The 22,666-nt window shown below is 41.8% G+C and overlaps 1 protein-coding gene and 1 long non-coding RNA gene across 10 annotated transcripts in view; one reads left to right on the top strand and one right to left on the bottom strand.

Moving 5' to 3' along the window:
* The window catches only part of FRAS1 (Fraser extracellular matrix complex subunit 1), a 320,933-nt gene that overhangs the window by 260,130 nt on the left and 38,137 nt on the right, over positions 1-22,666 (bottom strand). The gene's annotated exons all lie outside the window — the stretch shown is intronic.
* LOC120406269 overlaps positions 1-22,666 on the top strand; it is a 70,624-nt gene that overhangs the window by 13,411 nt on the left and 34,547 nt on the right. Inside the window, exons 3-4 of one of the 9 annotated variants that reach the window (XR_005599187.1) lie at positions 7,947-8,022; positions 9,283-9,432. The exons of 6 other annotated variants lie outside the window; for them this stretch is intronic. This is a non-coding gene — a long non-coding RNA (uncharacterized LOC120406269). Of the gene's footprint in view, positions 1-6,160; positions 6,452-7,946; positions 8,023-9,282; positions 9,433-22,666 lie in introns of those variants that run through there. 2 more of the 9 variants (XR_005599190.1, XR_005599184.1) reach the window with 2 other exon arrangements.

Here is a 22,666-nt window from a genome sequence, read left to right as displayed (position 1 = left end):
AGTCTATCTAGATGCCTCGAGAGATCCGCAACCTTCGCACCAGGCAGGCAAGTCACCATATGGTTCTCCGGGTCATCACAAACCCAGCTATCTACGTTTCTAATGATCAAATCTCCCATTACAAACACCTGCCTTTTCCTAGTAACTGGAGTTCTCTCCCACAGAGAGGTAACCTCAGTGCGAGAAGATACCCTAACACTATCTGGAAGGAGGGTCCCAACTATGGGAAGGTTTCCCTCTGCTCCCGTTGACTGCTCTCCTTCCCTGAGCCTTTCATCCTCCTCAACAGCGCAGGGGCTGTCTGACCGCAGGTGGGAAAATTCTACAGTGTTCCGGAAAGCCTCATCAACATACCTCTCTGCCTCCCTTAGCGCCTCCAGTTCTGCCACCCTGGCCTCCAAAGCCCGTACGCGGTCTCTGAGGACCAGGAGCTCTTTGCACCGAATGCACACATACACCACCTGCCCACAGGGCATGTAATCATACATGCTGCACTGAGTGCAATAAACAGGATAGCCCCACTCTACTGCTGGGCTTCTGCCTACATTGTTTCCGAGTTAAGGGTTTTGTTTAAATCAAGAAGTTTTGAATGTAGTTTAGTTTACAGGTTTTAAAGGATGGCAAGTGAACCTTGCCCCCTTCCCACTCCCCTTGCGAAACTCCCTGTTAGCAGCCCCTGTTCGCAAAGCTCCATGGTCGCTTGCGCACTGCTTTATAAAGCCCTGGCCTTCTTGATAGCCCCTGCCACTGACTAAGGCTCAGCCAATTAACAAAGGCTTCTAGCTTTCAAACCTTACTTTGAAGCTCTCAGCTTCCAACTGCCAGCCACAGCACACGGTCCTCCAAACAACCAGACAGATAGACACAAGCTCAGCACACAGCAAGTAACTCACAAACACGCACTACAGACAGCCACTTACCCCAAGGGCGCTGTATTTGCTCCTCCTTCACCTGGAGAACTCCCTTGCGAAACTCCCTGTTAGCAGCCCCTGTTCGCAAAGTAATTTTACCCTTGATAACAAAGGAGTGTCACACTGAACTTTAATCAGGACCCAGCATGTTTAGTAGGGTTTTCTTCTCATCCTCACAGCGTTATCTTTGGCAACTAAAGCGAACTCATGATTTAAAAGAATAAGGCAAGTTATTCCGAGATGCCTTGAGTTGATTGTAAGCAGTGACAAAAGTTTGCTAGGATGCAGGGCTTCGCCTGTGATCTCATTCACAAGCCTTAATAAGTGCATGCTGCAGTCTGCCTTGGATCAAGATTTAGATCTCAGCTTTCCATTGAGAAGATGCCAATACCTGTAAGCTGACACTACACGATTCATTTTTTATTCTGTCTGTTAATTGTACCAGACGTTTTACACACAAAGTAACTCCACAGAGAGCGAACAATGAGCAGACTTAGCACAATGGCTCTGGGCAGGGGAGTACCTCCCAAGCATCTTTTAGTACTGGCACAGCCTCTCAATCAAGAGCACTCTTACAGAACCAGTTTTCAACACTTAACAAATGGGTCATTCATCTCTCACAGCCCATCAGCATTCACCATTCAAGGAAACGGATTGTGAGCTTAGTGACTGATCCAAAAGTCTTTCCATTGGCTTTAGTGAGCTCTGGATCAGGAACGTGGGACCAGAAGAAAAAAGGTAGATCAGCAAAATTGCGCAGGAATAGTAGGCAAAATATAATTCCAGTGGAAGTGAATATGCTACTTAAAAGAGTTACTTTTGCAAGTGCTGCAGTGTTTCTCATGTATGGAGGCAGCGTTATTGATACAGATTACTGGTAAGAGCAGGGCTGAGAGGGAATACTAGCTGGATAATAAATGAGAAATAATTCTAGAAGAAATCCTCTCTTTGGGTATACCGTAGAAAAATCTACATTTTGACATTGCGTTTGATACCAATCTCATGTGCAAAAGAGGCTGGGGATGTTTCATTGAGAGCAGGGAGCCCACATGCATTTCTCTGGAATGCAATTTGGACATTCTCTCCAAGGACAAAAACACTCTTCTGAAAGTTGTGTCTATCACAGCTAGCTGACTCCTTTGAATTTTGAAAAAAAAATTGATGAAAAATGGAAAGGAACTTTGCCAAAAATCTTCATTTTCTCCCATTTTTTGAACCAACTCTAGCGCCAATCACTTTTTTGTTATTCTACATTTTTAGACAGGAATAAAAAGAAAATCCATTTAAATCCCCTAAATTGGCACAGGGGAAAATATCGACCATAAAGAGGCCCACAGGCTCTCAGCTCAATGCATGTGAATAGTCCTACTGAATTCAGTGGGAATACTCAGACATAAAGTTAAGTACAGCTGTCTTTGCCATAAATCGAGGCAATAAATTAGCAAACCTAATTCTTAATAGAAAGAAAGTACAACCAATGTGTAATGGTAAATGACCCCTTTGTGTATGGTTAAAGCCACCATGTCATGCCCCTCCTAAATAAGATTTGGTTAATACATAAACAAACAGCTCTCCTCTGGCCTACGCCTCTGTAATTTCTAATTCTCAGTACAATGAAGAGCACAATTTTAATTGAAAATTGAGTAACTGTTTAACAATAAAATAGTAAAAATCATATACACTAATTCCAAGCTCAAGGGATACAGAATTCTCTCTGGAATTCTGGTGACCAAGACATCCTGAAACGGTTCCTTTCCCTTAACTTAAGTTTGATGGATTTGTTGAGCCATTTCAGCTCTAGAATTAGACCTAGATTTGCCCTTCCTCTCCTCTTGGGGGCCATGAAGTGCAGAGAATAAACTCACTGACATCTTTGTTCCAGAGCTACTTTCCATTCCCAACACTGGTTTGCCAAACACGATGAAATTTTCCCTCTTGATGGGACTGGCAGGAATAGAGACAAATTAATAACAACAACAACATTGGATGTGGCCACTTCTGAGCTTAACAGATGTTCTGGAAATTCTGTGAAATAATCCCTGCTAAGGAGCTGCAGGGCCCACTTCTTTCTTTCTTATGGGAAAATAAAGAGTCAATCATCCATTTTAAAAAGAAGTGGCATGTTTGTCAGGCAGGAACAATTTTATCCTCAAGGAAGCTGTGTCTTTCTGATCAACCTGGGAGTCATGTTCTTGTTCCTTAGATGATGTGGCCCTGATTCTTCATACAGCTACTAAATGTATAAAGTGCTTTCAAAGGACACAGTAAAGAGTCTTGTTCTGAACCAGGATATGCTATAGACTAGTGGTTTTCAAACTTTTTTTCATTTGTCGACCTCTAAAAAATTTCACATGGAAGTGAAGACCCCTTTGGAAATCTTAGACCTAGTCTGCAGACCCCCAGGGTCCACAGACCACAGGTTGAAAACCACTGCATATCACGTATGCAAGAATATCCTGCTTTCTTTATGAATTCAGTTCTCAATAAAGGTGCCAGCGTACTTGATGACTGAATTGGTGGGTGGAGCCCATCCGAATGAAAAGCCCACCCGCTCAGGTGAGGGAGGAGCCACAGAACCCAGACAACTGAGTACACAGGACAAAAAGTGCAGATGCAGACTGAGCACTCTGGAGAATAAAAGCATTTTACCTACAGAAAAGCACAATACAAGCAGGCACTGTGCAGACTTCCTTACAACGTCCTACCAAGGTGATCTGACTGACCATGGTGGACCAGCTATATGAATGAGTAGCCCTCATGGCCAAAAACTGACCTTCCTTCTGAGAGCAACAGCATGGCTGCTAAATATAGCAGCAGGAATACCTGTCTACTAGGAACAAGCAGAAGACCATCAAATCTTTGCACATTGGACACCAAACTCCCAGCAGAGGGCGACAACTTTCAGTTGCATACTACCAACTTGGGCTGAATTGGAACCAGTCACCTAGAGATACAAGCCCACTAAGCCTATAACCAATCCCCTATGCTAGCCAGTCACGAGAAGTTACTAGGGCCATGTCTACAGTCCCGGCTAAATTGGCACTGCCGCAATCGATACAGCGGTGTCAATGTAGCGGGTCTTGTGAAGCGCTCTCCCGTCAACATCTGTGCTCCACCTCCCCAGGAGGCAGAAGCAATGTCAACAGGAGAGCATCTCCCCTGGACATACAGCAATGTCTACACTGCGCTAAGTCAACCTAAGTTATGTCAACGTCAGTTACGTAATTTATATAACTGAAGTAGCATAACTTGGATCGACTTACAGCATTATTGTAGACCAGCCCTGGATCCTAAACAGTAAGCTGAAGAAGAAAACATATTGATCTATATATATATATATATATATATATATATATATATATATTATAGAGACAGGATAAGTGAGGTGATATCTTTTATTGGACCAATTTCTGTTGTCTCTCTCACCCACCTTGTCTCTCTACTATCCCAACATGGCTACAATCACACTGCATACATTACATATAGTTTATTAAGAAGGTTTCCATATTTTTTCTTAAAATTCCAGGAATGAAAGACCCTTTTCACTCAACCTAGTCCCACCCACCAGTAAACTGGTATCAGTGGCCTTTTCAGAACAATCATGAGCTTTTAGTATTGCTTACCACATTTCCACCCTCATATTTCATTAGGTATACACACACCGAATAAAAGGACAAAAATTAAAACTTAGAATTAAATATCAAAGTATACTCTATCGCTTTGGAGGAAATATTTGCTAATCTCCTACAGATGTGGATGGTTTGTATTTACCCAGAAAATGTGATCAAGGCTTACATTTGTTTCTATGAAATATACAGCTATTTTGCGCGCGCGCACACACACACACACAAGTCTGATTGCAGCCTTCTGAATTGAGACAGATTTTCATTTTATGTTCACCTTCTTGATTTGCTGCCAAGATTCCTTTCCTACTATTTGCACACACTGTGTAATATTTATACTTCTACTTTCCGAGACTCATTTCTGTGAACAAAATTCAAGTTTCACATATCACTTGAACAAGTTTAGAAGATATCCATAGAATATTTGTATACTACTTCCATAAAAAAATTCTAGATTTTTTCCCTAATAATGGATGAAAGTATTTAATTTAGTTAATCTGTGCTTTAATTTACAACATTTGAGCTATTTTTACCAATTTGAGATAACAACTATAGTTAAGGCAGAAGAAAGAAAATATATTTTATGTAATCCTAGGATCTGAAAGCAACATACCCTCTCCTATATACAGTCAGAAAACAAGCACAAGCAATTGTCATTTGCCTGTTGTATCATGTCCACAGTTTGCCCAAGAATTTCCCCACACTTAATCAAAGTACATTCCCAGTTTTATAGACACAAGCATGGAGCTTCTTCTTAACTTTTGTTTACACTCCTGTATGTTTCAATTCCAGTGCAGGCTCCTCTATGACAGTTCTAGCTACAGCTGCAATTCTCAGGAGTTTTCTGTACTGAGCAGCAACAAGATCAAACAGCATACTTAGAATTCTAAACCAAGAGCCATCAAAGTAACTTTTAATATCCTTTTTTCAGAGTCGTAGCTGTGTTAGTCTGTGTCAGCAAAAAGAACGAGGAGTCCTTGTGGCACCTTAGAGACTAACAAATTTATTTGGGCATAAGCTTTCATGGGCTAAAACCCACTTTATTGGATGCATGCAGTGGAAAATACAGTAGGAAGATATATATACACAGAGAACATGAAAAAATGAGTGTTGCCATAGCAACTCTAACAACACTAATCAATTAAGGTGGGCTATTATCTCCAACGAGAAACTGCAGAATTGGAATTAATTTGCAAACTGGACACCATTAAATTAGACTTGAATAAAGACTGGGAGTGGATGGGTCATTACACAAAGTAAAAATTATTTCCCCAAGCAAATTTTCCCCCTACTGTTACTCACACCTTCTTGTCAACTGTTTGAAATGGGCCATCCTGATTATCACTACAAACGTTTTTTTTCTCCTGCTGATAATAGCCTACCTTAATTGATTAGTCTCATTAGAGTTGGTACGGCAACACCCATTTTTTCATGTTCTCTGTGTATATATATCTTCCTACTGCATTTTCCACTGCATACATCCAATGAAGTGTGTTTTAGCCCATGAAAGCTTATGCCCAAATAAATCTGTTAGTCTCTAAAGTGTCACACGGACTCCTCGTTCTTTTTAATATCCTTGTTGCAAATGGTTCCCTGTGCAGCTCATCCTGTTTTATGTTATTCCAGTACAGAGAATGGTTTCCTCAGTAATAGCATTCAACTAATACAACAAGTGGTAACACACCTTCCCTCAAGGAACAAAGAATGTCACGCTTCAGAATAAAAGAAGCAGCATAAAACTTACCTGCCTTTATAGCCTCAGGAGACATGCCTCAGAATTCGGAAGTTACCAGTCAGAAGCAACCTGCTCACCTACATTATCAGACAGTCTGAGAGAACAACAGGAAATGTAGCCAGAAATAAAAAGGCACAATAAAATGGATAGCAGCAGGAGTCTTTACTCTGGAAGCCCATAATCAAATGTGGTTTGTGTCCTTAGGATCATTTTTTTCTTAAAATGTTTCTCATCCTCCATTGACTAAAGTAAAATATTGCCTAGTACTTATGGGGACCAGACAATAGTTTCAAAACAACATTAGCTCCCTGCAGTGAAAATTAGGGTAATTTTTTTTTCACTCTGAGAAATTTTTCTCATCTAGATTTCAAGCCTTGGGGAAATACAGGAAGACCCTTTCCCCACGTCAAGAACTCTTCTCCTAGTTAGAAAAACTGTATCGCAGAAGCGCCTAGACTGGCCCCCAACTAGGACCCCAGGGCTCCATTGTGTCACATGCTGTAGAAACAAACAGATAGCAAGATCACTGCCCTGAAGAACTTGTTATCTAAATAAGCAAAACAAAAACGTAATATACCAGCAGGAGGAACTCCCATCCGATACCTTCAGGACAGACAAACCGCGACCCCTTCCGCATATCAAAATTATAGCCACAAAGAAAACAGCTTAGGTAGGTAATGCAAGAAAGTTTACTTGGATGGATGTAAGGAAGGTCCAGTGATTAAGGCACAAGCTTAGGACTTGGGACATCTGGCTTCAATTCCCTGCTTCCCCACAGACTTCCTATGTGTCTTTGGGGAAGTCACTGAGCCTTTCAGTTCCCCGTCTGTAAAATGGGAATAATAGCACTTCCGCAATTCACAGGGTGCTGCCAGGACAAGGACACTAAAGACTGCAAGATGCTTAGATGCCATGGTAATGAAGCTTACAAAAAGTACTTAAAATCCATACAATTAAAAAGAAAAAATAAAGGCTGCTCTGTGCCTTATCCCATTTGTATAAATGGAAAGCTAACATGCTTCCTTTGTCCTTCTTCTCTAGATTATAAACTCTTTTACCATCTATACGTATGTGTTACAGTTAGCACAATGGGGTCCTGATCTCAAACGTGGCCTGCAGACATTCCTGTAATACAAATGAGGATGATGAAAAAAAAAAAGATTAATCCAGGTGATAAGAACTTGTAAGATTTAGGTTCAATTTTGGACACAATTCAGGACAGTTCTTAAATTATGGATGCCAGTTCACACAGCCCTGCCCATTTTTATGATGGGTGAAAGGTAATGCACAACACGTAAAGGTGTGTGCTATTCAGCTGGGGGATTGGGCACCTTTTTTTAAATTTTAGCTGTTTAGCAACTTTCCTAGTTCACGGCCTCAGGCAAGCTGCGTCTGTCCCTGTTGAAAAATGAGCTAACAGCGATTCCATTGATACTCCACTCATCAGCTTTGTCGAAGTACTCAACTTTGATTCCTTGTGTATGATTAAACACACACTGACTTCCTATCCTGTACTTGGTGTGGCGGGGTGGGGGGCATGGAGGAAGCAGTATCAAGTGTTTGGTTGTTTAGATCTATGAGACACTGTAAAAGCAAGGTCACATGTCATCTTGACAGTACTAAGCAGTCAGTAACAAAGCATTTTAAATGTATGATTGAACAATTTCTTATGTACAGTTTTTTTAGCTGGGCAAAGAGAGGAAAACATGCAATATTTTAAACTAGACTACAAAAATCATATGAAGTTTCCCTGGTAAGTACCCTTAAAGAGGTTACTTTAAGTATAAAAAGTCATAAAAAACCACTTACTTGTAACAAAACAATTCAGTTTATTAAAGCTGTAAGTCTAGTTTGCTTTCACCATTTACGCTGTTTGCTTACTTCTGGTACCTCACTCAGTTAGAAACAGGAAACCAGACTGGCCGGTTTCACTTTCCGGTTCTCGTGCATTTAGGTTTCCAGCATTGCAAGGGAATGTTTAAATTTTAAAAAGCTCAAGGCTTTCCAAAACAGGCAGGCTCCTAAGTCTCCTGCTTTTCAAAAGCACTGAGTATTCAGCAGCTCCCAGTGACTACTGTGGGAGCTGCTGATTACTCAGCACTATTGAAATTCAGGCGAACTAAGTCTAGACATAGGCACATGACTTTAGACATCTACTTTTGAAAGAAGCGGTCGAAGTACCTACCCATTTCTTTCTTTTAAAGCAATTTCATGAAGATAATTCTTTTCATACACTTGGTAGAAAAATCTCTTTTCCTCTCCCAGGGGCCCAGACAAATATGGCAGTATCCCTTTAAGGATGGATCATTATTTTATCTGGAGCGGGTGAAGTATAAGAACAGGGAAAGGGACCAATAGTAATGTCACAAAAGGGACAAGAATTCCAAAAATATTCTGATAGAACAACTGTGTGCGGGGCTTGCTAATTGGCATGCTCCCTGAGAGCAGGGGACGAACTCTTTGTACTCTTGTGACAGGAGTGGGAAGTGCTTTTGCCGCAGGTCCAAACTTGTAATAAAATGCAGAGACCTGAAAAGGATTCAGATTTGCCCAATAATCCAGCAGGCCTCCACTATCCTGCTGGATTATTCAGCTCTGATTCATGTTGGCATTTGTTTTGCAGCATCTTAATGGTAACATAAAACTTCACACCTTCTGCACTATTTAGAATGCAGAGACTAAACTATGGGTTGGCTGGGATGATGATGGTTTAAGAAGGAGACAGTTAAGCAGTTACGCATGTGGCAATCTTCTGCTTTCGCTATTTTTGTAATGATTTGATTATTGGGGAAGGAGCGATATCAGATACTTTATAGCGTCAAGAAGAACTTGTATGTTTAAAGGAGCACATTTAATTTAAAGATAATAAATTGTAAACAGTTATCTTTACCTAGAGAAGTAATGACACTTCACAGTACTGCCAATTCCTGCATTTAAAAAACCATGAGATTTATCTTTAAAAAAAAAATTTTTGCAAGAGATGCTAAATTTAAAGGTTCTTTTTATTTGCCAGCTGTTTTTTGAACCAGGGTTCACGTTTTCAAGCTTTTCTCTACAGCCATGAGAGCTTGAATTTTTTATTTTTAACTGAAAGCTGAGATTCTCACCTAATAACATGATTCCAGGAACTGAGGCTTTAAGGAAAACAACAAATATTGCAACGTTGGGCAACGCTGACATAGCATATTAAAAGTAGAAGAATTTACCTATGATCTTTTTACTTTTTTTCATTTCCCTCAGTCTGGGCAATTAAAATCACTGAGGTAAATTTCACTCCATTTCTGACTACAGCAATACTTGGGTTTCAGATGCTGTGTAGAGGAATGTTCACAGGTTTCAAATTTGTAATTGTGCAATATTTCTCAAGCTTATTTTATTATTGCATTTTTACTTGAGGCCAACTTTAAAATCGACAGTGTCCCTTTAAACACTGTGGGTCAAATTCATTTCAGTATTATTCCAGTGGCTTCAGTAGAATCACAGCAATAAAGAATTTGGTCCTCCCTTTTCCCCCTCTCATGTTTACACAAATGTTAGAGGATCAAAGCCCAACTACAGTTTCACAAGATAGGGAGGAATAACTTTTAGCCTATCAAATATAGCTGGCCTTGCTGAGTAAGAACTCAGCAGATATTAGTAAAAAGTTATTCTCAGTTCAGGCTATCAGAGCTTTACCAGATAAGAAATTTAAAAGCTTGCAATTTAAAAATTCTTATACTTAGGTGGTGGAAGAAATTGCTTCAAAGGGTTTAGACACAGAGGGGATTTTAACCTTTCCAACATGTATTTTCATCTCCTCCCAGCACCATTCCCCATAGGTTCCAGTACTGCTACTGAGTTTGCTTAATTAGGTTTATATCACACTGTAGGTATTTGATTTAGCTTTCCAGATATCACCTGTATTTAAACTTTCCTAAAGCTAGAAAGTTGGGTAAGTTTCTTACTGGAGTGCGTGTTTCGTACATGGTGCAAGCTGATAATTTCGATCCATTACCGTTCTCTCTGATTCTGATCTCAAATCAGTACAGTATTATACCAGTGTAGCACCACTGATTTCAATGGAAATGAAGTTGCTCCTGGATTTATACCAGCATGAGTGGAGAATCCAGCCCACAGAGAATAGAAACTGAGGAAGCTGAAATTAAAAGGTAATTTTTTTTGTAGCGGATATTGTTTTGGGGCTTAATGCTTCAAACATTCATGCACATGTGCTGCATAACTTTTGCATGAGTAGTCCCAGTGAAGTTGGCCATGCTGGAGGATTTTCTTCTCTGTAACAAATAAGGGAGGATCAGATTAGAAAGATTTCACATGCTGAATTTTTGAAGATCCCGATTGTTTCTCCACTGCACACTAATATATCTCACCCAGGGCAGGTTCTTTGGCAACAAAAAGACTAAACTGTGACTCTGGCCCTGGCCTCTGATGCAAGATAAGAAGAAATGAATGCTTTAGTGGTAGGTTCCCAAGATAAACAACATTAACTGTGCTCCAAGGATTAATGTGCAAACACGCTTGTTGACTCCACATAATAAATCACTTTTCCAAAGGAAATCCAGCGCTGAATTCCTAGTTCACTATCTTGGTTGAAGCAAACAACATAGAAGAACCTTTATATATTTTGTATGCCTTTAAGGACTGGGTTTCCCCTCCATCGGGTTGGAAGAATGCTTGGAAGAATGCTTAATATGAATGACACGAGGGGCTCAAAGACAACCTGCTTTCACTTTGCACTGCCCTTTCTAAAAATACAGACGGGCCTCTCCCTTTATCCACTTCAAATGGGAAGTGCAGAAACACTGACATATCTGAGCAGATGGCTTTGGCAAACCAGTCCCTTTGTCTTTTCTTTCACTGAAGGGCATATAGTTAAAGGGCCGGCCTACCCTTACAGCACTGCAGCAGCACAACTCTACCGGCAGAGCTGCGCCGCTTAGTGTAGACGCTACCTAGTGTAGACGGGAGGATTTCTCCCGTCGGCGTAGTTAATCCACCTCCCTCAGAGGTAGTAGCTATGTTGATGAGAGAAGCCTTCCTGTCGACATACCGCTGTCTACAACCAGGGGCGAGGTCAGTATAACTGCGTCGCTCAGGGCTGTGAACTTTCCACACCCTCTGAGTGAGGTAACTATACAGACACATTGGTAGTGTAAACCAAGCCTTAAAGTAAGGCAATGGGGGCAAAAACCTATTTCCTGATCTGAAACAATGAAGACAACAATAGCAAATGACAGAGCAAGATGGGTACCCAGAAGTCACCTACTACAGGACAGGCCCAACAAAGAAAATAACAGAACACCACTGGCCATCACATATAGCCCCCAGCTAAAACCTCTCTAGCGCATCATCAATGAACCTATCCTGAAGGACAGTCCCTCACTCTCACAGACCTTGGGAGACAGGCCAGCCCTCGCTTACAGACAGCTCCCCAACCTGAAGCAAATACTCACCAGCAACTACACACCACACCACAAAAACACTAACCCAGGAACCAATCCCTGTAACAAACCCTGTTGCCTACTCTGTCCCCCTATCTACTCTAGCGACACCATCATGGGATCCAACCACATCAGCCCCACCATCAGAGGCTCATTCATCTACTAATGTGATATATGCTATCATGTGCCAGCAATGCCCCTCTGCCATGTACATCGGCCAAACTGGACAGTCTCTACGTAAAAGGATAAATGGACACAAATCAGACATCAGGAATGGTAACATACAAAAGCCAGTAGGAGAACACTTCAGTCTCCCTGGACATTCAATAACCAATTTAAAAGTAGCCACCCTGCAACAAAAAAACACAAAAAAAACTTCAAACAAAACAACTGCTGAGAGCTAACATATATGCAAAACACTAACCATTATTAATTTGGCCTGATAGGGACTGGAGGGCTGGGGCACTACAAAAAAAAATTTTCTCTCTGGTACTACACACCATCACATCAATTATTGGGAGGACCACATCCACCCTGACTGAATTGGCCTTGTTATCACTAGTTCTCCAATTTGTGTAAAACTCCCTCCTCTTCATGTCTGTGGCTGTATCTCTATGGCTGTATATTTTCTACCCATGCATGCAAGAAGACCCATTTTTTGCCCATGCAAAATTATGCAATAAATCTTAGTCTCTAGTCTTGTCTTGTTGCAGCTTGCAGATTTGCAGCGCTGCAGCAGGGGTGTGAAAAAAAATCCAGCGCTTGCGCGCCGCAGCGCGCAGCCGCAGTGTGAGAGCGAGCGGCCGGCGCGCCTGGCTGCCACAGGAATCCCCACCAGGAGGGAGGTGTGGACGACAGCGCTGGGAGAGCTCTCTCTCTGGTCTCCAGCGCGCTGACTACCTGCGCGCTTCGCGCTGCCGAGCGCGCGCTGCCCAGCTGCGCTGCTAAGTGTAGCCATCGCCTTTAAGGTTCACCACCGTTTTTGTTTTTTTTTTTTGATACAGACTAAACACGGCGACTCCTCCCCGAAGAAAGAGAAAAAGAGAAAAAAAAAAAAAAAAAGAAAAAAAATAAAGGTAGTGAAGTGGGTGAAAGGATGCATTCATCATCATTCTTCATCATGATATTTATTGTTAATGTGTAAAGCCCAGTTGATGCAGGCCCAAATGTGTCCAGGCCCCATTGTTTACTTACACATAATCAGAGAGAGTGTGCAAAGAAAAAAACAAAAAAGGCAAAGAGGAGAAGAAAAAGAAGAGAGGCAGAGAGGAAAAGACAGAACAAAGAATAGAACCCAGGTCTCTTAAACGCAGCAACCAGGCACCATTATCCACAGGCCATATAACCACCAGTGGCATATTACAGTGGTCAGTGGGGTTTGTGTTAACTTAAGCTGGTCAATATTTTTCAAAAAAAAAATAAAAATAAAATAAAAAATTTTTAAAAAAAATTTAAAAATTTTTTGTAAAAAACTAAAGAACTTATTTTATTTAAAATTAAAATAATTAAACAAAACCCCATTTATAAAATGTTTTTATATAATGTTTAAAAATTTAAATACAAAATAATTTAAAAAAAAATAATCCCAAAAGAACTGGATCCATTTCAAACCAAACCCAATGGGAAAAACTTTTTTTGAAATGAAAAGCTTTAATAATGAAGAATAATAAAAAGAAAACAGAAATGTTTAGAGAAGCATGGCCAGTGATGTACTCTGACACTCAGACTACCACACTCTTTTACACACTTTACTAAAAAATTTAAACAAACAACTACAGTCAGACACACACCATTGCCTAGTCACAGTCACATAGCCTGGCTGCTGTGAAATTTTCAGTCACCAGCACCTACCAACCTAAATCCCATTTAAAGCCACAAAAAACAAAAAAGGTTAACAAAAAAAATTAAAAAATTGGTCAAGTTTGAAAAGGTTAAAGTGTGTAACTTATCTGCACTCAGCTGAAGAGATCTTCTATGGCAGCTGAAGAAAAGACTTTCCTGATTATTTCCCCAGTCCCTGAATTTCAAGGAAAGATCAAAACGAAGAAAGCCTTCCCAATTAGCACTAGTACCCCTTCTTGACATCACACAGCCTTTCTACAGTCTTGCCATTTTGATTCAGACTTTCCCATCAGGTCTTGGCCCAAAAGGAATTGATTGAAAATTTTAAAAGAAATAATTCTGAATTCTGCTGCATTGAGCAGATGTGAAAATGACAAACAAATGAATGGTGAAAAAGAGGTGGTTACAGAGACCACAGACAGGGGGATGAGGAGTGGAGCCATAGACCAGCTGACCAGGATCCGCTAGAGGACGGCAGGTGATCTTCCAAGAGCCCCTGATTCAGATGGGGAGCTGGGATCACACAGAGAAGTTGCTAGAAAATCCAGAGGAGTTCAGGAAAGTGACAATCAGTTGGAGGAAGAAGTGGGAAGGAACCAACTAGGAAAAGTTCTGTTTTCTGGTGCTGGGGAAACCAACTAGGGACAAGCTGCTCACAAACAGGGAAGAAAACCTGAGGAAGAAATAAGAAGATGAGAAAGAACAGGACTTGAGAAAGAGGAGGCAGTGACCAGAGAGTGAGACAGAGAAGAGAAGGAGACAAGGAAGAAGAGAGACATGGAAAAGAGAGGAGAGGGACTAGACAAAAGCAGAGAGAGACGAAAAGGAGGGAACTGATGGGCAAACGGGAAGGGGAGAATAAATGGGACGGAAAAGGATGAAAGAAAGCTGGCTGTAATTAAATGTTCCCGAAAGGTTGGCAGAACAAAACCAAATAAAGTAGGAAGAAAAAAAACATGAAAAGCGACCAGCCAAGCTTAACAGTGAAAAAACTTTAAATCCCAAAACACAAAAAAGCACAGGCAAAAAATTGAAGGAGGAGTATAACCAGGACAAGTAACCAGGAGGAGTAGGCATGGAGGGAAGAAGGGAAGAAGAAATAAAGAGAGAAATAGAAAGTCAAGGAGATGCTAGGGAAGTAAAAAGAAGAGTAAGAAGAAAGGTAAGGAGAAGAAAGGAAAGGTGCGCATGGGAAAGGGGCCTTGTGGAGTGGAGACAGGGAAAGTCAGGAGAACAGACTGAGTGCAAGCACTGCTTGAGCTGAAGTTCTTAGCAGCTCTGTCTTCACAGTAGGTGCAGCCAGACAGCAGCAGAGAGCTGCAGGTGTGACAGCGCATGACCAGCTCTCTGTGAGTGAGAAGAAGTAGTGCGTGGAGGGGAAGCCAGTATGAGCCAGTGCCCCAAAATTGCGAATGCATCTGAGGGAGCCAAACCGAGGAATCTGTGATGAGATTGCATTTGGGCCCAGTCCCGCCAAAATCATGGAAAACGATAGTGCCAGGGAATCAAAAAAAATGCAGGGAAAGAAAAGCCAAAAAAAGGGAAAAAGGAAGGGAAAGGAAGGGCCAGGTCAGGAACAAAGAAGAAGGAGAACTGAAAATCAAGTCACCAAAAATCATGGACAGGAAATCAGGAGGAAAGTGAGGAGGAACTTACATAATGGATTCATCAAGGACAGATGCCTGACTAACACTAAGGGCAAGTGATGCCTGACTTAACCGCTCTGAGGCTGGATGCTATGCATGATGCTATTTCAGGATAAAGGGCTGGATTGATACAGTCTCTTTTGGATACAGTTTAGCAAGTATTCTGTAAGGGCTCAGCAAAATGGGATTGATGGTCTGATGGATGGGAAGTTATGGATGGGTGGCAGGTGGTAGGGTCAGGTAGTTGGGGTCCGGTTGGGGGCTGGCAGCAGGGTAACGTGGAGGCCTCAAGGTCGGTTTGCGGGGTTTGGGTTTTTTGCAGATGACATGGTGGTGGCGGGAGTGGTTGAGTTTCTGGATGAGATTGTTGCATTGAGAGATGAGACCTGGACTGCAGTTGGGTGGGATGGCTGGAGGGTGAGATAGTGGGCGGAGATTGGACAGAGAAACCTGATGGGATTCAACACATTGAGTGCTAGACAAATGAGAGGATGGACAAGAAGAAAACAGTGCAGCAGTTCAGGGACGAAAAGTGCAGAGTGGTGGAGTTAGGGGGAAGAATCCCATTGGGCAGCAGTTCTGCCAAAAGTGGCTAGGGAGAAAAGAGAGTGAATGAGCTAGGGATGGTGAGTGGATGAAAGGCAGCTAATGAGTAGGCAGATGAGGCTGTGATGGGCATTATTTTAGTGATGTTTCAGTGTGGATTAGACATAGATTTGGATCCAGTTGAAGCCTGGGAAAGCAACTTATGTGATTAGGGGCTGGCCACATTCCAGTACTGGAAAATGTGGCAGGTTGTGAGAAGAGTCCAGAAGTGGCAGATAAAATGATTATGAGGGGGGCTGGAGAGAGGAGAGTAGTTGAGGAAAGGAGAGAACTGAAGAAGAGGGAGAGAACAGAAGAGAACTGAGATTGGGGGCTGCTTTCTAGAAGAATGAGGAGGGGTTCAAAAGAGAAGATGGGAGAATGAGGAGAAGGGGAGAGGAGTTAATTAGGAGTAGGAGAAGATGTGGAATGACACTTCAAGGGAGGGTGGGTTGGACATTAGGAAAACTTTTTTCACTGAGGGTGGTGGGTTTGGAAATGGTTTACCTAGGAGGTGGTGGAATCTCCTTCCTTAGAGGCTTAGGGGGGTGGCTTGAATGACCCCTGAGGTTTTGGTCAGTTTGGGAAGGTCCTGGTTTTGATGAGCTATTTGGCAGGGATGTAACAGCTGAGTTCCCTGAAAGACCTAGATGAAAACTGATTACAACATCCACAACAACAAAATGAAACAACAAAGACAACAACAAAAAAAAACAAGAGAAAATTAAAACAACATAAACAACAAATGATGAATGGATGGCTGAAGTTAGAGTATGGATGTAGGCATTTTCTGTGTAAGGCTTTGAATCTGGCCAAGTAACAGGGTCTAAAGCTTCAATTTCTTTGATTCTCTGGCTGTTTTTTTTTAAAGTTTTTTTTGTTTTATTAGAATCTATTGTTTTCTTTTTTAACATTTTTTTTTCAATCTTTCTGAGATTATCATTCTATTTCATCTGTAAAATTTGATATGTACTATTATTATATGGAATTTCTTTGTCTGTTCCTCTAATAAAATCTCAATTGATCAGTAATTTAGGAAAAATGGAAATGAGATTATTGTAAATAATTTAGTGTTATTTTAAATAAGGAATTGGAGTATTTTTTTAATTTTAACTTGGCATCCCTAAGCCCACTCTTAAAAAGCCCAGCCCATTTTACAAATCACCTCAAATTAACCTTTTAATTTAAATTAGAATTATAGTTTAATTTAAGATTTTTAATCAGTTTTTGAACTTGGCGAAAACAAATCTAAATTAGAAATTTCTACAGCTGAAAAGGATTCACTTCAATTCCAACAAAATAAATTTCTCCAGGAAGTGAAGTTTATCAAAATTTCCAGCCTAAAAGTTTACACCAGTTTTGCTTTTCCAGGCCAGAAACAAAAACCAACAAAATGAGTACATAACTAAACAGGCTTTTAAAACTTACTGTAAACCTTTAAAATCTGTGGTGTTGAAAAAACTATTAAACATGCGCTTCAGAAAACAAATCAGGAAGAAACTAAACAAATGTTGTAAATTAAAATACTGTATGAACAAATGCTCTTGTTGATAAACATATTTTATGTGCTTAACTTTAATTGTATTCAATGCTCTCTGAAAATGATTGAGTTCAATAAAAGTGCTATATGTCCTTCCTAAATAAAATGGTATTAAAATAAGCAAGCCAACACTAATGCAAACTAACTAAAAACTAAGAAGGACATGGTATTACAACACATAAAGAATTAAACTAAAAAACTGAAAAAAAAAAACAAACTTAAATGTTTGCTGAACCCTGGGAGGTGAAAGAAAAAAACAAAAAACAAAAAACTATGAAGGCTGAAATTTTGGAAACTTTCAATTTAAAATTCATTAAAAACACTTTAGTCTTTTTTAGGTTAAAAAAAAAGGTAGAAAAAACACAGAAGTTTAGATCACAGGTATCACTATCAATGTAGACACTACTCCACACACCAAGGTACATATACCATTGTCACTCTAGACCACCACCTATGTGTAATCCACCTCCACATGTAGAGGAGAGCCTCCCACTGGACAGAGTAGCTCCACCTAGCTGAGAGACAGTAGTAATCTCCAACATAGGCATTGTCTGCATGACGGAGAGTCAACTTGCAACACTCACCACTTTTTCACACCAGCCTTTCTGGCTAGCGTAGGCCAAGCACTGCCAAGTGACTTTAAGCCACAGCCACGCTGGCCCACAGGCAGATTGCCAGCGCAGTGCTTGCTGCCAAACAGCGCAGTCCAGCAGCAGCAGCAGCAGCCTGCAGGCTGCAAGCTGCCAGCTGCAGCATAGGGGGTGGGTCTGCACAGGGTGGGCTGCAGCAGTGCCAGGAGAGAGAGGAAGGTGGGTATGGTGGGCTGATAGCGTGTCATGTGGGTGGGGGGGGGGCCACAGGTTGGGGCAGTGGGGGCTGTAAGTTCAGACAGCAACTGTCCGTGTCAGGGGCATGTACAGACTCTCTCTCTCTCAGCAACACACTCACACACTCCACCAGCCTCTCTCCACCTCTCTCTCACACACACACACAGCAGAACACAGGAGCACAGTAATGAATGCTTTGTCTCACAGCAGATAAGCTTAATGGGAGAGCAAAGGCAGCGTTTCAGAATGCCTGCAGTGATTCAAAATGCAGAGGATCAGGCCGTTAGGCACTCAGCAGCCTGACCATGCAAGATGAGATGATTTGAGCTTGCCAGGAGGCTGGCAGAGTTCTCTACGAGCAAGGCTGCTCCAGTGTGCCCGGGCGCCCGAGCATCTAGTGGCGCGCCCACGGCCGGCTGCTTTAAGGACCATGAGCCAGCCAGCATGCGCCCACCCTTCTTTGCTAGCCTGCGCCTTAAAATGCTGCACTGGCCACCTGCGCTCAGTGTAGTCAAGCGCCATGTCTTCTAGTGCCCATCCCTGTAGAGGGAGAAAAATGTCTTCTAGTGTAGATTTGGTCTGAAACAAAACAGGTCATGACTTGCTTATCTTAACTACCTGTTTCACCTTTTAAATAAACGTCTATCTGCGATCAACACTGCCACTGAACTCTGAATTTGCATCAATTGAGAATGATCAAGTCACTGCTTGCATCACCACTGTCATCCAATCACTTTGGTTTCTTCTGCCACTAGCTGCTACAACTTCAGTTTTTTCAGAAAACTTTTTCACAAGAGCTCAGAAAGCCCACCGCTGTGTCTAGTGGGTCTTACTTCTGGCCTATCCCAAGATACTACCAGTGTCAACACTGCCCACAAGCCACTGCACCAACTTCTCTCTTCACTACACACACATCCAACCACAACACACAACAACAAAGCATACAAACAGAACACACTTAGAACATCCAAAAAACAGAGATTTACAAAGACATTTTTTTAAAAAATCAATGCTAAAACGCACCAGCCCACTACAGTCTTAGGAGTTCAGAACACTCTCTGTGAAGGGTCATTACAGGACCAACCACCATTTGTTCAGAGATTTCTTGTCTTTGAATTATGCATTCATTAACTCATGTGCATTTTGCCACAATTATAGGAGGACACCATTGAATATCTCAGAGGCAGACACCGTCCATTGTAACAGGTTACATCAACCTGTCAAACATAGACACCTCTCTTTGTCACAACACTCAGACCAAAGTGTCACCTGTCACAGGAGGACTGAAGCTGACTCAACTGTCTGCACATCTTCACTACACAACATACATTATGTCACCCAGGGGGGGTTATAAGACACCACACAGGTACAATACACCACAAACCACAACCCATTACATACAGTGTCTCACCCCACACAGCTACCACCTACAGCAACTGCTGAGCCCAAGAGGCGGTGTGCGGCACTACCGCCGCGCCCTCGCCAGTGGATTTATTACAGGGGTGCGCAGACCTGCCGCCGTGGCCGTGAGCTGCTACTGGCAAAGAATCAAGTAGTGGCTAGAGCAATGTATGGAACGATAGGTGTGCCATTCTCAGGTTACTTCTGTAGCCCTCAGCTGGGAAATTTTTGATTTTCCATCACAAACACCAACTCCACTGTCAGAATCAGTCTTCAGTATCATACACAGAGCACAAATGACTGTGTAGGAACCACCAGTGACTCAGATGTCCTCCGTACAGGCATTCAGGTCAAAATGTCAGCTCACCGATCAGTAACCCACTTGCTGGTTTTCTCCCCAAGCCAGTTAAATTCTAGCCTCTACTGGGTGGGGGTTAGGGGGCTTGAAATCCACAAGTAATAGCATGAGGTTTAAAATTCCTTTCCTACACTTACAAACAGACTCCCATGAGAGCATATTCTCCAAATGCACTGTGCAAACTTGATGCCTGCAGTACATATAAATAATTCATGCATATGCCTGTGATAAGCGCCAGAGAAAGGCACCGGGGAAAAAAGAGGGGGATGGGGAAATCATCTTTGGAGCTTCTTTGCAGGCACCTCATTGTCACTGATCACTTTCTGCTTCCTGTATCTGAAGACACTGAAGAAAGCAGGAGATTTTAGTACCCTGGTTATCCTGGACTGCCTGTGTTCCAAGGTCATCCCATGGACAGTGTATTCAATAAACCAGCAACTTAAACAAAGGGAGACCAAAAGCTCATCAGAAAAAGCTCTGGAAGTCTTTACTGTATAATGATTAAGACACACACACACAAAAAAGGAAGGAAAAGAGAAGCAATTGTCTTTGAATTTTTAAACCCGCTTTTCTGTTCTCTTTGGCACAGTGCCAAGATAAAAAAGACCTAAATTGACTTCTCAGCAGTTACAGCAACTGCTTGGCCAGGAAAAAAAAAGAAAAGAATAAACCATATGGGGCTAGATCCTGGATTTCAACAAGAGCAGGCCAAACGTTCTCAAAATTAAGAGCCAAGGAAGGTAAGGATACAGATTTCTGCCCAGATTCTGATCTCAGTTACTCCACTGTAACTCCAGAATAACCTCACTACAACCAATGAAATCATTCTGGATTTGTAACTGCGAGCAGAATTTGGCCCTTAATCTCAATGCTACAAGTTGCACGTTGCGTAGTGTAAGAATCACAGATACAAATATAAAAAGAGTTCCGCTGATGGGTCTCAGTGCTTGGCAGACAAGGATTTGAAGGAGAATGCTTGGCCGGCCATACACCTGCATGGTTCAGAGATCTCATGCAGCAAAATACATTAAAATAACCCTGTATTAACAGAGAACACTCCAGGATGTGCAGTTAAGATGCTAGAGGGTTTGGGGCTGACAGTGTTAGCTGTTCAGGGCAGGAAATGTCTTCTTGTTATGTGTGAGGACAGCACCTAACCCAACAGAGCCCACGCCCCTGATTAGAGCTTCTAGGCTCTGAAAATACATACTCATACTCACAGCAAAGCCCTTAGGATTTAAAAATAAGGAATGAATGAGGCCACTCTGACAATACTCAAACACAGGGCAAAAGTTCTGCTCTTTGATCTGCAGGGCAACATTCTGCACTTCCTTCACACCAGAAGCTCCCATCAGAATCAACTCCTGGACTACAAGCAGTTATGCTCCTTAGAGATACCTGGGTCTCATTCCTTTCACACCACTGCAAATCAGAAGCAACAGGGATGTCTGACAGATCTCTTTAAGGTCACTAGGGAGTACCAGGCACACAATCATTTCATGGGACCGGGTGTCTTTCAGTTAATATATTTGCCGAAGAGCACATGAAATCTCACTTTTCAAAGATCTTGACACAAAGGGAAACTGTTCCCCCTTTCCCTGGAGTCCACACAACCATTCCCTCACAAGGTACAGCAAACTGTGTCCTGTAATCCTACTTTACACTACTGGCTGTTGACCTCTGAGCTGATCTTGGAGAGTATGTGGTTTGGGGTAAAATATAATCTATTTGCTAAGCATGCAAATAGAAATCATGGAAGTTACTGAAGCTGTGACAGTAAGTAGAAGAATCAAAATATATGTATTAAAAATAGGCTTGGCTACAGGTTTTTAGTATTAAGGGCTTAGAATTAGGCCCAGTAGAAGGCAATTGGCATAAACTAGCATAAGTATTATGTGCTTGACCTAAGGTTATAAAATTTAACGACATCTCTTGTAATGATTTAGCATGCACTGTGTGATAAACAGGTAAACCACAAACATACACATGGTTGCATCTTAGGGTACTTTTGCAACAAGATAATCATGGAGATATCTGCAAGGACGTATCAAAGATACTGGGACATTGACACAAGAGTGCCACGTTAACAGTCAGAAATTTAACTATGGTTAGCCATAACGCCACACATGGGTAAGGGCCAAAACCTTATCAGACATGGTTCCGGACACATGTGGGTGGAATAGGAAAAGGTGCATAAAAGATATCACCCCAGAGTCCCCACAAAAGGTTGGATAACCACATGGGACTGCTGGGTAAGAAGCCTGGCCCAGCACCGTCCTTCTGGGGTGATCTCCACTTACTGTTTCTTCCCTGGTCTCCATAAAGTTGTAAGTACACACAGTGTAAGATTAAGAATGAACAATGCAGGAAAACACTTCACGGTACTTATCCTTATGTATATTGACTTTTTCTATTATTTTGATTATATTTGTCAGTATTAACTAAAGCTCAGAGTTCTGTGTGCTTCACCAATTTTATCTTCTTAATTATCGAGGGGAGGAATAGCTCAGTGGTTTGGAGCATTGGCCTGCTAAACCCAGGGTTGTGAGTTCAATCCTTGAGGGGGCCACTTAGGGATCTGGGGCAAAATCAGTACTTGGTCCTGCTAGTGAAGGCAGGGGGCTGGACTCAATGACCTTTCAAGGTCCCTTTCACTTCAAGGAGATTGGTATATCTCCAGTTATTATTTAACTGTACATAGCCCCCAACACACACACCCCCAAACGAAGAACCTGTTATTTGTAACTAGTGTATGGTACA

This window comes from Mauremys reevesii, linkage group 5 (assembly GCF_016161935.1).
Source record: "Mauremys reevesii isolate NIE-2019 linkage group 5, ASM1616193v1, whole genome shotgun sequence".
Taxonomy (NCBI): domain Eukaryota; kingdom Metazoa; phylum Chordata; order Testudines; family Geoemydidae; genus Mauremys; species Mauremys reevesii.
The sequence above is the reverse complement of the archived record's forward strand: the minus strand, read 5'-3'. Positions and strand labels throughout refer to the sequence as shown.